The 15,932-nt window shown below is 46.7% G+C and overlaps 1 protein-coding gene across 1 annotated transcript in view; it reads right to left on the minus strand.

Moving 5' to 3' along the window:
- Positions 1 to 15,932, minus strand: part of LOC140411488 (uncharacterized) — a 193,586-nt gene that overhangs the window by 23,994 nt on the left and 153,660 nt on the right. The window lies entirely within an intron of this gene.

A 15,932-nucleotide genomic window follows, 5' to 3' on the forward strand; every position in this document is an offset into this window, starting at 1 on the left:
ACTCAAGGTTAAAGAAAAAAATCATTTTTAATTCTAAATCAACCCATAATATACACAGGTTATCACTTCTGCATAAGTGGTTCAAATCTCCCCTCAGCCTTCTTTTCTCTAATGAAAACAGTGCTAACTCCTCCAATCTACCTTCATACCTGAAATTCCTCAGCCCTGAAACCATTCTCATGAATCTTTTCTGCACTCTCTTCAATGCCCACACATCCTTTCTAAAGTGTGGTGTCCAGAACTGGACACAATGCGCAAGATTCTCCGATAATGGGGCTAAGTGTTGACGCCGTCGTAAACGCCGGAGCATTTTACGACAGCGTCCTCTGGCCCCGAGGAGCAGCGATCCTGCGCCACACAGGGGGCCAACACAGCACTGGAGTGCTTCACGCAGCTCCAGCTGCCGATACGGGCGGCGCAGGTACGCGCACGTGCGCCACGGCTGGCGCGAGTCCACGCATGCGCACCACAGCCGAAGCGAGTCCGCGCATGTGCGTGGGTTGCCTTCTCCGCACCGGCTCCCGGGCAGCATGGCGGAGCCCGACAGGGGCCCGGCACGGAGAAACATAGGCCCCCCCCGGGATTAGCCCGCCCGTCGATCAGTAGGCCTCAATCGTGGGCCTGGCCACCATGGAGGCCCCCCTCCCCCACACCAGGACGGTCCCCGCAGCATGAACACCGAGGTCCTGCCGGGTAGGACCACATGCAAACTACGCCGGCAGGACTCATTTGAACTCGGCGGGCACTCAGCCCGTCGAGCACGGAGAATCGCCGGGGGGGGGGGCCATGACGACTGCGCCGGCGCCGTTGCCGCCGATTTTCTGGTTGACGGAGAATTGGTGGCCCAGCATCGGAGTGGCACCGTGGGATCCCCCCCCCCCCCCCCCCCGGCGATTCTCTGACCTGGCGAATCCCACCCAATATTCCAGCTGAGGCCGAACTAGTCACTTATACAAGCGCAACACAACCAACTCTTACTCTTTTTCGGCAGCACAAGTGGATAGCACTGTGGCACCACAACGCCAGGGTCCCAGGTTCGATTCCCAGCTTGGGTCACTGTCTGTGCGGAGTCTGAACGTTCTCCCCGTGTCTGCGTGGGTTTCCTCCCGGTCTCCAGTTTCCTCCCACAGTCCAAAGACGTGCAGGTTAGGTGGATTGGCCATGCTAAATTGCCCTTAGTGTCCAAAAAGGTTAGGAGGGCTTATTGGGTTACGGGAATAGGGTGGAAGTGAAGGCTTAATGTGGGTTGGTGCAGACTCGATGGGCCAAATGGCCTCTTCTGCACTCTATGTTCTATGTTCTATGTTGTTGTATTCTATATTCCTATTAATATAACCTAGGATAGTGAATGCTTTATTAACTGCTCTCTCAATCTGTCCTGTCATCTTCAGTGATTTATGCACATACACACCCAGGTGTATATGCTCCTGTGCTCCTGCACCTCCTTTAGAGTTGTACGTCCTTTTTTATGTTGCCTCTCCATGTTCATTTTACCAAAATGAATAATTTCACGTTTCTCTGCATCTAACTTCATATGTCACATGTCCACCCGTTCCACCAACATGTCCAAGTCCTTTTGAGGTTCTCTATTATCCCCTCTGAATTCACAATGCTTCTGAGATTTGTAACATCTGCAAACTGTACAGCATGCTCTATGTCATTAATATAAATCAAGAAAGGTAAGGGTCCCGAAACTGATCCATGGCGAATTCCATTACAAATCAGAACAAAGTACATCCATTAGCCACAACCCCAGTTCCTGTCACTCGTCGAATTTCCTATCCATGTTGTTACTGTCTCTATTATTCCATGAGCTATGTTGCCGCTGCCGTACCCCATATTTAAAGTGGCCTGCACGCACCAGGACTGCAACACATCATGGCCAGGATTCTCCGATCCCTCACTGGATTGGAGAATCGCCGGTGGGCACGAGAATCGCGCCACGCCGCTCCAACGCCGGGCCGCCTATTCTCCGGCGACTGGAGAATCAGCGGCAATCGCGCCCGATCGGGGGCCGTTGAAAGCGGCCCCCGCGGTGATTCTCCGTGCTCAACGGGCTGAGTGCCCGCCGAGTCCCATAGGCGTGGGTTACGTATGGTCCCACACAACAGGACCTCGGAGTGCTGGCTGCGGGGGCCGTCTTGATGGGGGGGCAGGGGGATCCAACTCCGGTGGGGGGGGGGGCCTCCACAGTGGCTAGGCCCACAATCGGGGGCCTACCAATCGGCGGGCGGGCTAATTCCGGGGGGTGGGGGTCCTATGTTCCTCCGCGCCGGGCCCCTGTAGGGCTCCGGCATATTGCCCGGAAGTCGGTGCGGAGACGGCAACCTACGCGCATCCCGCACCGGCCGTGGCGCGCATGCACGGACCTGCGCCGGCCTTGTCACGCCGGCTTACGCCATACTCGCCCCCGAAGAAGGGGTGAATGCCTGGGCCTGGAGGCCTGTCGACGCCGGGACCGATCGCGACAATTTTGACGCCGGCGTCAACACTTGGCCGGGATTTGAAAGAATCCCGGCCCATGTCTGTTGTGCGCTACTGTTGCACCAGGACTGCAACACATCATGTCTGTTGTGCGTCCTTTTGGGAGTCCATGTACACCACACCAACAGCATTGCCCTCATCAACCTTCTCTGTTAGCTCATCAAAAATCTCTGGTACCTCAGTTAAACATGATTTTCCCTTCAGAAATCCATGGTGATTTAAAAAAATTAACCTGGATTTGTCCATGTGACGATTAACTCCATCCCAAATTATTGTTTCCTTACGTTTCCCCATCATTGAAGTTAAATTGTCTGGCCTGTCATTGATGGACTTATCCTTACACTCTTTTTTAACAAGTGTGACATTTGCAAGTCTATGGTTCTCTGGCACTAATCCTGAGTTTAAGGAAGACTGAAAAATTATGTCTAGTATACCCGTAATTTTAATTTTCACTTCTTGCAGTGTCCGCGCAGTGTCAATCAACTTATCAGACAGAAATTGGCATTGACCCACACAGACCAGTCATTTTCAAACTCAGGGTCGCAACCCGTGAATGGGTTGCAGGCGAGTAGCGGGAGGGTCATGGAGCAATCAGTCACGGTGTTCCCGCATGTAGGACGAAGTACCCAATGGTCGCGACCGGCTTTCAAGAATTCCGGTCGTCCCGCACACGCGTGCCCCCTCAGCTGGATGTAACGGCAGGCCCGAAGCCCAGCGGGGAAGAGTACCTCCTCCGGATGTCGGCGCACTGTTCCAAGAGCAGATTTTTTTTTTAGTTGATGGGAGTCTTCCCGCCAGAAACAGCGGCAGAGAGCAGATCACACGCCCGATTCACAGACGCAGGAGAGTCCAGGGCAAGACAAAGCAGTGACCTCTGATGAACAACACATACAGAAATGTAACAGTGAATGACAAAGCAAGTAAGATTGCGAGGACCAAGCAGGCTCACCTGTCGCATTAAAAGGTAAGAAAATATGGTGGGTCGCAAAGTTCAGGCAGCTCACTGCTGCCTCACGGCGCTGAGGTTCCAGGTTTCATCCTTGCTCTGAGTCACTGTCCGTATGGGGTTTGCACATTCTCTCCGTGTTGGCGTGGGTTTCACCCCCACAACCCAATGATGTGCAGGGTAGGTGCATAGGCCACGGTAAATTGCCCCTTAATTGGAAAAAAATGATTTGGCTACTCTAAATTTAAAAAAAGAAAAGTTTGGGCTGCATGGCTCGTGAAGTTCAGTTGACGCGGGTCACGAAGGTCAGCCAGTGGGGGACCCGAAGGTCAGCAGTTGGTAAAAGTAGGTCCCCGGAAAAAAAGTTTGAAGAACACTGACACAGACTGACATGGACAGGCAACCAAAGGTCTGGTAAAGCAATATGCTTTCAAGTAGAGGAAGAAGGCAGAGGGCTTCAAGCAGGGAATTCAAGAGCTTAGGGCTGTGGTAGCTGAAGAATCAGCTGCCAAAGAACGATTCAAATTGGAGTTGCATAAGAGGCCAGAATTGGAGGAATGCAGAGGTCTAAAAAGGATCATCACGTGTGTACCTCTATCTAACAAAGGGTTCATATGCTTCCTTTTGATTTTGCTCTTTGCAAACTGGAGGATAACCTCCTGAGATTTTCCCTTTCCACCCTAGATTGTGGCATGAATTTTATGAGTGTAAATTGGTGGTGAAGTTTTGTGGGTTTTTTTTACATTGAGCATCAAAAATCATTCAACTTGGAAGGAGACAGAGTATCAAACAGTGTATGCTCTATGATTCTATTGCTGGAAGATAGGATAAGAATAGATAGGTGCTTGATGGCTGGCGCAGACAAGGGCCCACTTTTTGTGCTGTAAACTGCTATGGCTCTGTTATCAACACACAAAAATTCTGTGCAGTCACTTTGCTTTTGCACAGTTCCTGGGAAAGCTGGAATGGGACTAATCTGCAAACTTTACTTTAATAGCCACCATGACTATCAGAAACATTATCACATGAACAATTTTGGTTCAGTGTATGTGATGAACTTCTTTTCATGAGTATTTGGTCCTTTTAGAAATGTTGCAAGGGCACAGCTGACAAGGTTTGACAGTGTTTTTCAATGTCGATGAGTCAGCTATCTCCTCCTTATGGCAGAGCTGCAACATAGAAATTTGCAGGTATACATTTGCATCCCACAATTTTACATGTTATTATCTTTCTTTTATATTCACTCATGGTGTGTGGGCGTCGCTGGCTGGGGCAGCATTTATTGCCCATCCCTGACCACATTGATGTGGATCTGGAGTCTCATGCGGACCAGGTAAGGATGGCAGATTTCCTTCCCTAAAAGACATTAGTGAACCAGATGGGTTTTTACAACAATCAACAATGGTTTCATGGTCATCATTAGACTTTTAATTCCAAATTTGATTTTGATCTGCCATGGCGGGATTGGAACCTGGATTCCCAGAATATTACCCTGGGTCCCTGGATTACTAGTCCAATGACAATACCACTGCACCACTGCCTCCCCATCCTTTTGCTACCTCTTATCCTAAGTTCGGCCATGACTATTTTTGTGGATGGATTATCCATCCTGGCTGTGGAGGGGGAGAGGCGGGAGGGTGGCACAAAAGCACAGTGATTAGCACTGTTGCTTCATATTACCAGGGACCGGGTTCGATTTCCGGCTTGGGTCACTGTCTGTGAGTCTGCACGTTCTCCCCGTCTGTGTGTTCGTTTCGTCCGGGTGCTCCAGTTTCCTCCCACATATCCCGACAGATGTGCTTTTAGGTGAATTGGACAGGGGCTGGTTTAGCACACTGGGCTAAATCGCTGGCTTTTAAAGCAGACCAAGGCAGGCCAGCAGGAAGGTTCAATTCCCGTACCAGCCTCCCTGAACAGGCGCCGGAATGTGGCGACTAGGGGCTTTTCACAGTAACTTCATTTGAAGCTCACTTGTGACATAAGCGATTTTCATTTCATTTCTGAATTCTCCTTCTGTGTACCCAAACAGGCACCGGAGTGTGGCGACTAAGGGATTTTCACAGTAACTTCATTGCAGTGTTAATGTAAGCTTACTTGTGAAACTAATAATGATTATTATGATTACTATTTGTGTGGCACAAAAATAGCTGTTGAGGGCCTGTGATCCTTCATCAAAGTGAAGTGAGACCACACAGGTATTGATGAAATTTCCATACGCCAAATCTAATCTCAGTGCCTCCTTCTCCAACTGAGCGTAGTTAGATTCTGCACTTCCTAATGCACAAGATGCAAACACTATTGGTCTTTCTTCCCCTGAAGGTACTACATGTGACACCATCATTCCATCACCATACAGTGAAGTATCACAGGCAAGTTATAATGGTAACTTGGGGTTGAAATGTACCAAACACTTCTGACTTCTTCAGTGCTTCTTTTTCTGACTGATATGCTTTTACGCATTCTGGTGTCCATTACCATGCCCGTTTTGCACACAAGATATGTAACGGTTTTAGTAGGATTGCCAGATTGTGGATAAATTTTCCATAGTAATTGATTAACCCTAGGAATGACCTGTGTTGAGTGACATTTGTTGGTCGTGGAGCCTCCAGAACAGCCTCAATCGTTTTAGATGCTTTGTGTAGGCCTTTACTGTCAATTACATGTCCTACATGTGCTCTGGGTGTCACGGTAGCACAGTGGTTAGCACTGTTGCTTCACAGCACCGTTGCTTCACAGCACCAGCATCCCGAGTTCAATTCCCGGCTTGGATCACTGTCTGTGCGGAGTCTGCACGTTCTCCCTGTGTCTGTGTGGGTTTCCTCCGGTTGCTCCGGTTTCCTCCCACTAGTGCTGAAAGATGTGCTTGTTAGGTGAATTGGGCATTCTGAATTCTCCCTCTGTGTACCTGAATGTGGCGACTAGGGGATTTTCACAGTAACTTCATTGTAGTGTTAATGTAAGCCTACTTGTGACAATAAAGATAATTATTATCATTAGATATTGTACGGATGTCTGAAAGAAATCACATTCATCTTTCTTGACACGAAGCTCTTGTATCTGAAGGCGTTTCAGTGCAGCTTCTCAGTGTCATAAGTGTTCTTGTTCATTTGTGCCAGTTATCAATATATCATCAAAGTAAGACTGTATTCCCTGTAAACCAGTAAGGATCTGGTCCTTTGACTGGTGAAATGACACTGGAGCTAATGTTCTTCCGAAAGGCAATTTCTTGTAGCGGAATAGGCCTTGGCGAGTGATGATGGTGAGCAGATGTTGAAATTCAGCTGCCACTTTCATTTGCAGGTAGGTCTGTGATAGGTCAATCTGTCTGAACTTCTGTCCTCCTGCTAGGCCTGCGAACAGATCTTCAATCCATGCTAGTGGTTATTGAAACGTATGTGGTACTGGATTGATTGTTGTCTTAAATCTCCGCAGACACGAATTGCACCATCCTGCTTCATGACAGGTACAATAGGGATTGCCCAGTCACTAGTAGTGATGGGTTCTAAGACTCTTCTTTCCACAAGTCTCAGTAGATCAGATTCTACCTTTGGACATATAAGATAGGGTATTGCTCTCGCCTTGACACATTTCAGCTAACTATTTCCTTAATCTTCAGGGACATTTGTACTCCTTTCATGGACCACAGTGTGTTTTCAAAAACTCTGCTGTATTTTTCCATTATGGTCTGTAAGTCCGACTTTGAATCAACTAAGTTGTTGGCAGCGCTCCAGTTCAGTTTAATCTGTTCCAGCCAAGGTGGCCAAAGAGCGCTGGAAAACATCCTTGGACCACATGGAGTGGTAACTCTGGTTTGTCCACTTAGCTCAACCTTGTCTGTGACGTAATCTCTCCATGGTACTATCTCTTCAGTATAGGTCCTCAATATCACAGGTGCTGGCTTCAAAGGCAGGTGATTAAATTTCCGTTTGTAGATGGTCTCAGGAATTAGGGAGACGGCAGGCCCTATATTGACCTCCATTTTGATAGGTTGGCCATTCAGTTTTGAGATTGCTCAAAAACGGTGTGAACAGCCCTGGACTGAGAGCATGTCCAGCTTCAGTTCTTTGTCAGAATGAAGTGCTACTGCTTCACTGTGGTTGCTCTTTTCTTTCACATTGTGAATTTTCTTAGTTGAATTTGTTTTGTTTCTTCCTTTGAGCGGCCTTCACTGGAGAAGGTTTTTAAAAAATATTTTTTATTCTCCTTTTTCACATTTTCTCCCAAATTTAAAGTCACCAACAACAAACAATAATCAGTCACAAATATGTCAATCCCCATATCAATAACAATGATCCCATCCTCCCACCAAACCCCAACCATTAACCCGCATGTTCACAGAAACAAATGACAAAAAGGAATCAGGAATCACCCATAGTCACCATCAACACACACTGCCCCCCTCCCCCCAACCCTCCCACCCACCCCACCCCAACTAATGTTCGATGTTATCCAGTTCTTGAAAGTGCATAATGAATAATGCCCATGAATTGTAGAACCCCTCCATCCGTCCCCTCAGTTCAAATTTAACCTTCTCAAGAGTCAAGAATTCCAACAGGTCCCCCCGCCACGCCAGGGCACAGGGTGGAGAGGTTGCTCTCCAAACCATCAGGATTCACCTTCGGGCGATCAATGAGGCGAAGGCTACAACATCTGCCTCCGCACCCGTTTCCAACCCTGGCTGGTCCGACACCCTGAATATGGCCACCGGGGGGGCCCGGGTCCAGTTTCACGTGCACCGCTTTAGAAATTACCCTAAAATCCTTCCAGTAATCCTCTAGCTTTGGACAGGACCAAAACATATGAACGTGATTAGCGGGCTCCCCCCGCAACGTTCACACACATCTTCTACTCTTTCAAAGAATCGGCTCATCCTCGCCCTCTTGAGGTGTGCTATGTATACCATCTTCAGCTGTATTAGCCCCAACCGTGCGCACGAGGTGGAGGCATTCACTCTCTGGAGCACCTCACACCTGAACCCCTCCTCCATATCCTCTCCTAACTCTTCTTCCCATTTTGCTTTGATCCCTTCCAGTGGTGCCTTCTCCTCTTCCAAAATAGCTCCGTAAACCACTGACACTAGCCCCTTCTCCAGTCCCCCTGCCATCAGCACCTCCTCCAGCAATGTGGAGGCCGGCTCCACCGGGAAGCCCTGTATCTCCTTTCTGGCAAAATCTCGAATCTGCATATATCTAAACATTTCCTCCTGCTCCACCCATATTTCACTTCCAGCTCCTTCAACCCTGCAAACCGACCCCTAAGAAACAAATCTTTTAGTGTCTTAATCCCCTTTTTTTAGTGTCTTAATCCCCTTACTTCACTGGAGAAGTTATTTTACTCCAGCAATCTCTTGCTGCGTAGCCAGCTCTTTACATTGGCTGTCCTTGCTCCAGCAATCAGCCTGTGAGAGGCCCGTTTTTGCACAGTGATGCCACACCTGTTTCTGGGTCGACGTCTTCTGACCAGAAACCAGTGTATGAGTGTATGGATCCTCATGCTTGCTTCAAGCTGAGAAGTCTCCTCAACCACGAGCTCCATTGAAACAGCAATATGTAATGCAGTCTTCAGACTTAGATTTCATTCCATTAATAATTTTCTCTGAATGGCCTCAGTTTTCAAACACCAAATGACTGCTAGTGGTGTTGTCTAATGAGGTGACAAATTTGCAAAACCTTGCAAGTCACTTGAGAGTTGATGAACTGCACAATAGAACATAGAACATACAGTGCAGAAGGAGGCCATTCGGCCCATCGAGTCTGCACCAACCCACTTAAGCCCTCACTTCCACCCTATCTCCATAACCTAAGAACCCCTCCTAACCTTTTTGGTCACTAAAGGCAATTTATCATGGCCAATCCACCTAACCTACACGTCTTTGGACTGTGGGAGGAAACCGGAGCATCCAGGGGAAATCCACGCAGACACGGGGAGAACATGCAGACTCCGCACAGACAGTGACCCAGCAGGGAATCGAACCTGGACCCTGGCGCTGTGAAGCCACAGTGCTATCCACTTGTGCTACCGTGCTGCCTTGGTTATTTATAAACAAACTGTATTAAAAGAAAACAATATTTAAACTTCTACTTCAGCTCTAACGCTAACAGATGACATGCAGAGTCTTAACCTTAGGGTGTTGGTTCTGTACTGGGCTTGAGACTGGGGTTATTTTGTGTTATGTGATTATATATGTAACATCGTTTTAGAACTGGGGTTCTCAAGTATTTTCATTGAATGTTTTTTTAAAAAGAATGGGTATAAAGAATCCGTGATTGGTTCCTGCATGGGTGCAGATGGGTGTGGTGTCTGAGGAGAGGAGGTTGTGGTGTGTCATTGGTGCCTCTAGCGTTGCTGGTGCGTGCCTGAACATGGCGCAAACTATTTAACCTGAACTCTCGCAGTAATTGCGAGCAATCGCTGCATGGGAAGATATGCACCACTTTAACATGTTTTCATGGCCTTATCCTGTTCTCCCTTGTTCTCTTATTGGGGCTTATAGAGGCACCAAGGTATGTCTAATAATTGTATATAGCTGGTTATACTTATGTTCTCCTTCCCCCCTCTGTATTCAAGTATGTGGAGCCTTGTTTTTGCCTGCTGTGCTCTATCATTCTTGTGGTTTTGGTGTGTTGTTTGTCAAAATGTAAAACCATAATGAACCTACTTTTAAAAAAAACCTTTTACTCTGAACAGTTTTGGTCCCCTTATCTAAAGAAAGATATACTGGCATTGGAGCAGTCCAGAGAAGGTTCACTACGTTGATCCAGGGGATGGAGGGATTTTCTTATGAGAAGTTGAGTAAGTTGGGCCTGTGCTCATTGGAGTTTAGAAGAATGAGAGGTGACTTTATTGAGACATATAGGATTCTCAGGGGTTTGACAGGGTAGATGCTGACAGGTTGTTTCCCCTTGGGAGAGAATCTAAGACCAGAGGGACTAATCTCAGTGTAAGGGTTCTCCAATTTAAGAGAGAGATGAGGAGGAATTTCTTCTCTTCGAGGATAGTGAACCTGTGAAATTCTTTACCGCAGAGGGACCTAGAGGCTGGTTCGTTAAGTATACCCAGGGATGTCTTAGACAGATTTTAATCCGTAAGGAAATCACTGGTTATGGGGATAAGGTGGAAAAGTGGAGTTGAGGATTATCACATCAGATCAGTCATGATCTCATTGAATGGCGGAGCAGACTCTGCTCCTATGTGTTATGGGCAAGATCTAACGGCCTTGTCAGGACGTGACGAGACCGGTAAATCTCGCGAGAGGCCTCTCATGAGGTTTATGAAGCTCAACATGCCTCGCGAGATCTAACAAGATCATTGAAGGCGGGATCCAGATTTGCATATTTAAGTGCGCAGTTAAGCTCACTTAAATATGTTCGCGCTGGAGTAACCCAAGGTGCGGAATTTAACAGTGTCGCCTCGGAGATCCTGAGCGGGCGGTGTTTAGCACTGGTTTCCACAAACGTGATCCAGGGTGTACTGGCACTTGGAGGGGTCTCCCAGACAATCGGGAGGGGGGGGGGGGGGGGGGCGGAGGGGGCGGGTGGAGTGGGGGGTAGGGAAGGGGGCTCTGGGTGTTTGGGTTCTAGGCAGAATGATACTCTGGCAGCCCCGATGCCACCCGGATACCTTGGCACTCTTGCAGTGCCACTGGGCACCCTGGCAGTGAGCTTAATTATGGCTTTTATTCAGGGCTGTCTTGAGTTATCAATTTTTTATGGCTATATCAGCTTTTGAAAAAACTGTTTGTCAACTTTTCCAAGTTTAGTAGGTTGGTATATATTCATAGACATGATTTATCATCCTTGAGGCAGGTAGCAGGAGTCGGGAAAATTCAGTTCGTTCCAAATACCTCAGGAGAAAGTGCCGGCAAAGGTAGGATCCTCATTGCCTCACGGCAGATGCGGGCTGTAGTTGGACCTGTTGACCTGGGAAGAGGTTCAGGTGCAGCCACAGAGACTGCTGAATGCTGAAGCTGCCTGTTTAAAAGGCCCACCTCAGTATTGTGGAACTTTCTCCCAGTTACAATAAAACACACAAAGGCACTCCAGCCCACAATCTTCAAACCCTGTCACCCTCGCACACTCCCCATGCCCCATCTAGATCACCTTATACTACCATACCAGGGTAGGCCCTCCACCCATTCCAATATCCCCTCACACCCACTATGTCAAGGTACTACCACCCCCACGTCCCTTCATGCCACCAATGCTAAGCTATGGCTTTTCCATGTCCGTTGACCCACTATATAACTGTACAAAACCAATGAACTCTATTGTGACAGTATGATTTGTAAAGAAAAGCTCTAAAAAAGTTATTTATTCATCACTTTCCGCTCTGTTAAAAAAAGTGGTTTCACTACAAGTCAATAAAACTGTCAGTCACCGAGACCCTTTAAAGTATTGATAACAGAAACGTTAAACCCTTGAAGCCACTTAACTTTGTGTAAATAAACATTGTGGAATTGACTGCAGAGATCAGGTAGCTAGAGCTTTCAGTCAGGTGACGTTATGTCTGAGGCGCAACTGTTTCTATTATTTTTAAATTTTTTAAATTTTTTAAATAAATTTACAGTACCCGATTTTTTTTTTTCCAATTAAGGGGCAATTTAGCGTGGCCAATTCACCTACTCTGCACATCTTTTTGAATTGTAGCATTGAGACACACGCAAACACGGGGAGAATGTGAAAACTCCACATGGGCAGTGACCCGGGGCTGGGAGTGAATCCGGGTCCTCGGCGACGTGAGGCATCATGCTAACCACTGTGCCGCCATGCAGCCCAGTTTCAATCAGAGTAATGTATCTCAGTGCTCTCGGCCACGTCTCATTATATATGCTTGGTCACACGGGATCAGAGGCAAGATGGATCCAGAATTGGCTAGATCATAGAAGGCAGAGAGTAGCAATGGAAGGGTGCTTTTCTGATTGGAGGGCTGTGACTAGTAGTGTTCCGCAGGGATCAGTGCTGGGACCTTTGCTGTTTGTAGTATATATAAATGATTTGGAGGAAAATGTAACTGGTCTGATTAGTAAGTTTGCGGACGACACAAAGGTTGGTGGAATTGTGGATAGCGATGAGGACTGTCATAGATCGTTTGAAATGAAATGAAAATCGCTTATTGTCACAAGTAGGCTTCAAATGAGTTAACTGTGAAAAGCCCCTAGTCGCCACATTCCGGTGCCTGTTCGGGGAGGCAGAACCGTGCTGCTGGCCTGCCTTGGTCTGCTTTAAACGCCAGCGATTTAGCCCTGTGCTAAAGCAGCCCCAGAGACTTGGGCGGCGAGATAGTAGATGAAGTTTAATCCGGACAAATGTGAGGTAATGCATTTTGGAAGGTCTAATACAGGTAGGGAATATACAGTGAATGGTAGAACCCTCAAGAGTATTGACAGTCAGAGAGATCTTGGTGTACAGGTCCACAGGTCACTGAAAGGGGCAACACAGGTGGAGAAGGTAGTCAAGAAGGCATACGACATGCTTGCCTTCATTGGCCGGGGCATTGAGTATAAAAATTGCAAGTCATGTTGCAGCTGAATAGAACCTTAGTTAGGCCACACTTGGAGTATAGTGTTCAATTCTGTTCGCCACACTACCAGAAGGATGTGGAGGCTTTAGAGAGGGTGCAGAAGAGATTTACCCGGATGTTGCCTGGTATGGAGAGCATTAGTTATGAGGAGAGATTGAATAAACAACGGAGGTTGAGGGGTGACCTGATAGAGGTCTACAAAATTATGAGAGGCATAGACAGAGTGGATAGTCAGAGGCTTTTCCCCAGGGTAGAGGGGTCAATTACTAGGGGGCATAGGTTTAAGGTGCGAGTGGCAAGGTTTAGAGGAGATGTACGAGGTAGGTTTTTTACACAGAGGGTAGTGGGTGCCTGGAACTCGCTACCGGAGGAGGTGGTGGAAGCAGGGACGTTAGTGACGTTTAAGGAGCATCTTGACAAATACATGAATAGGATGGGAATAGAGGGATACGGACCCCGGAAGTGTAGAAGATTTTAGTTTCGACGGGCGGCATGGTCGGCGCAGTCTTTTAGGGCTGAAGGGCCTATTCCTGTGCTGTACTTTTCTTTGTTCTTTGTACCCATTTGGGTATTTATCTACACTCCGTGAGACCCATGGGCCAGAAAATGTGGAGGGAAGGAAGCAAATCAATTTGGATGTCAGGCGTCACTTCCCAATATATTTGTATGTGATGTGTGAGGAAGGAGCAGGCTAAGGCAGTCCCAGTGATTGGGGGGTAAACACATTCATAGGGAACTTTCAGTGATTTTCCAATCATGGACTCGAATTGGCCAAATATCTTCAAAATAGAGCTCAGGGATAATCCAAGGACTGCAGTCTCTGGCTCGAACAGCTACTGGGAATCAAAATATTAGAGGAGGAAATATGAGATGCAGATAATGGTTAGACATGGTGTGGTGAGAGTATTTAACAGGTTTTTGAAGAAATGAGAGATTCTGCTAGCAAAGGGAAATTCACTGGGTGTGTAAGGTTTAGATTTCAGCAAGGTATTTGTAACTGTCCTCCACATGTCCACAAGGTATTGACTGAAAGTTGCCCAAACCAGAAAAGTGGAGGACCTCTGTGAATTGAGCTATCTAAGATGTTAAGTGGTCACGAGTGGATTTCCAGGGGAATCAATGCAGGGCCATTGCGGTTTACGGTGTACATAAATGATTTGGAGCTGGGTATACAAAGAGAGCTGTCTAAAATTCAGACAATAGGGACCAGGCAAACCAAAAGCAAAGGGGAAAGGAAATAAAAGCTGGAAACACAAAACATGTCAATCATCAGCTGTCCAGAGGTTCTGTCCAAAAATGCTGATCGAGCTGCTGTTTCCTGCTTTCTCTAGTTTTGGTTCCGATTTCTAGTATTTACAATATTTTGCCTTTTATTTAAATAACAAAGGGTTTGGGATAGTTGGGAAGACTGATGGGTGGTAATTTGGAGGTCGGTGGGCGAAGGCAATAGCGTAATGTGCAGTGAAGTATGATAACCAAATCGTGGCCAGAAAAATAGAGCATGATCCCAGGAGACTGCCATGACCATTTAGTATTGTCTCCCCCGGATATATCTTGCTGGCCATCATACTACAGTAAAGGAAATAGAGCCGTTGGAAGTATTGCAGTAAAGGGTATTAGATTGGGGCTGGTTTAGCACAGTGGGCTAAACAGCTGTCTTGTAATGCAGAACAAGGCCAGCAGCACGGGTTCAATTCCCGTACCAGCCTCCCCGAACAGGCGCCGGAATGTGGCGACCAGGAGCTTTTCACAGTAACTTCATTGAAGCCTACTCGTGACAATAAGTGATTATTATTATTAGATTGGTATGTAGATTAAGGCATCCAAGAGGAAAGTTCAGAAGTCTGGAATTGTTTACACGTGGAGGAAAAAAACCTCCAAGGGCATGCAATGGAAGTATTCAGGATTTTTAAGGGAATAGATAAATTGAGGAGTAGAAATTGCCATAAGCTGCAGAATCAGAGGACAAATGGGCTCATGCTCAGAAGGTGAAATGAACACGGTTTAGATTAATGCAGAGGAATGAATAAGTGAAGTGATGGCAGAAAGGTAGAAAACTTTACGGGATAATTTTATAGATATTTGAAGAAGATCATTTTTAACATCTAGATGAACTGCAGAGTCCTTATGGTGCTGTATTTTTCTAAGTATGTTTGGGGATTTCTTGCTGTAATATATATTAAAATGCTGCAGTTTGATGTGTGCGTTCTCAAGTAATTAAATTCTGTAATAGAGCAGGTTCAGGAGATGTAGGTTAAGGTTCAGACAGGTATCTGAACCCACATGCTTCAGACAACAATACCTAGTTTGGTCATATCAGTGATCTGTTCTGGTCAAGGTGACCTGGTTCACCTGAATTCAGTAGTGTAGTCACCATGGAGAGGCAGAGGTGTAGTAGTACTCTCACTGGGTTCGAAATCCAGAGACCCAGGGTAATGCTCTGGGGTCATGGATTTGAATCCCACTGTGGTGAAATTTGAATCACTTAAAAATCTGAACTTAAATGTCTGATGATGACTGTGAAACCATTTGTGTAAAATTCCAACAGGTTCACTAATATCCTTTAAAGAAGGAAATACGTCATCCTTACCTAGTCTGGCCTATTTGTGACTTCAGACACATAGCAATGCTGTTGACTCTGAAATGGCCTAGCAAGTTATTCAGTTCAAGGGCAATTAGGGATGGGTAATAAGCAACACCCACATCCCATGAATGAATTTAAAAAAATCATCAGGTGAGATTCCTCTTACTGGGGTTGTAAGATACTTTATTATTCCTGTTATGGTGTAGGGCATTTTTAATATGTCTTTCTCTTTGTGAGTACTGTGTCACTAGTTGTGGTGTGGATCAGCATGTAGAGCTCAACACCAGGTGGTAGGAACTGGAATGTGGAGGACAGAGGGACAAAGGGAGAAGAATTATGACCGAAGATTTCAATGACGGAACAAAGATACACACATGCACACAGATTCAGGCATGTCAG

Source organism: Scyliorhinus torazame, chromosome 4 (genome assembly GCF_047496885.1).
Source record: "Scyliorhinus torazame isolate Kashiwa2021f chromosome 4, sScyTor2.1, whole genome shotgun sequence".
NCBI lineage: Eukaryota > Metazoa > Chordata > Chondrichthyes > Carcharhiniformes > Scyliorhinidae > Scyliorhinus > Scyliorhinus torazame.